Genomic DNA, 1166 nt, shown 5'->3' on the forward strand with positions numbered 1-1166 from the left:
TTTTTCTAACGGCCACCAGCGGCGCTAGAGTAGATAAACCACTAGAATACGGGCGCCAAGAAAGACTGCATCATCTAAGTTTGAGCATATATTGTCCGTAAAGTTAATGCGCGTTCTGATAATGAGGAAGACGCCCTTGATGGCGATAGTTATGGGGAGGAAGTTGAGGACGAACTTCCGTGAAATTCACAATTACGGGACACTTTTTTTAACAGGCAAGTTTAATACATTGCGAGTGTGATCCTACTGGCGTGTTGGTACCTTTCAAAGGCACGGTTTGGGATGAAAGTTATATTATTGTTATTAAAGCTTTGAAAACTCTCTCTTATTTCTTTGTAAATATGTGTAACCATGTATAATATGTATTTGCAACTGTATATTTTTGTAATGTATTTATTTTAGAGATTTATTATGTTATGTGTTCTACGGACTAATCAAAAAGAAGGGGCGGAGGACACGCGGGCTGATGGGAATTGGGGTAAAGCTGAGTTACCGCTAGAATTGTCTGTTGTCGCAGCGGAAAATGGTGGATATATATATTTCCCACCCTTAACTTTGGAAATATACATTTTGTTTCCATGGATTACTTTCAACGGAACCCGGACTTTACAAGTCAGTATCATACATTAATTACGGGCACTGTGATTCCAGAATTGTGTACTATCTATGCAGTTATAATTGTGGAGCTTACTGCCTGGTCTACCCCGGTAATGGTGCAATTACAGCTGTTAAAAAAAGCTGTACCGCAATTGCAAAATGCTAGGTCCTTAGCTTGGCCTTTGATTTTTGCATTCCGGAGATGGAATAAGAGCTTGCTCTGTCCACTCCACGCATCGGCCCGGTATTGCAGTACCTCCGGGAACGGTGCATTCGCAATGATCGCAGCAAGGCTTTAGGGCTAGGACCTTAGCTTGGCCTTTTGGCTGAGAGTAAGTGTCCCGGCTCCTAGGCTTTGTAGCGTATTATGAACTGACCGATAACGGATAATGGATAATGAATAACGAAGATAGAACAATAACCCTTAACCACCCCCCCCCACAGTCTGGGTTAAACTTGTGATTGTGTCACGAGTTCTAATGCGGGCGCACACGGCTTATACATGGGTGCGGCTTGTGTAAGAACAAAAGTAGCAGATCACCTTAAAAATGGTGGGTGCGGCTTATAAT

General features: G+C 42.5%; 1 pseudogene; it reads left to right on the plus strand.

The window, feature by feature from the left end:
* Positions 1 to 778: 778 nt before the first annotated feature.
* Positions 779 to 868, plus strand: LOC148355027 (U2 spliceosomal RNA; annotated as a pseudogene).
* The last annotated feature ends 298 nt before the right edge of the window (positions 869 to 1166 follow it).

The sequence above is a fragment of the Urocampus carinirostris genome, chromosome 12 (genome assembly GCF_059441175.1).
Source record: "Urocampus carinirostris isolate Australia breed hairy pipefish chromosome 12, RoL_Ucar_1.0, whole genome shotgun sequence".
Taxonomy (NCBI): Eukaryota; Metazoa; Chordata; class Actinopteri; order Syngnathiformes; family Syngnathidae; genus Urocampus; species Urocampus carinirostris.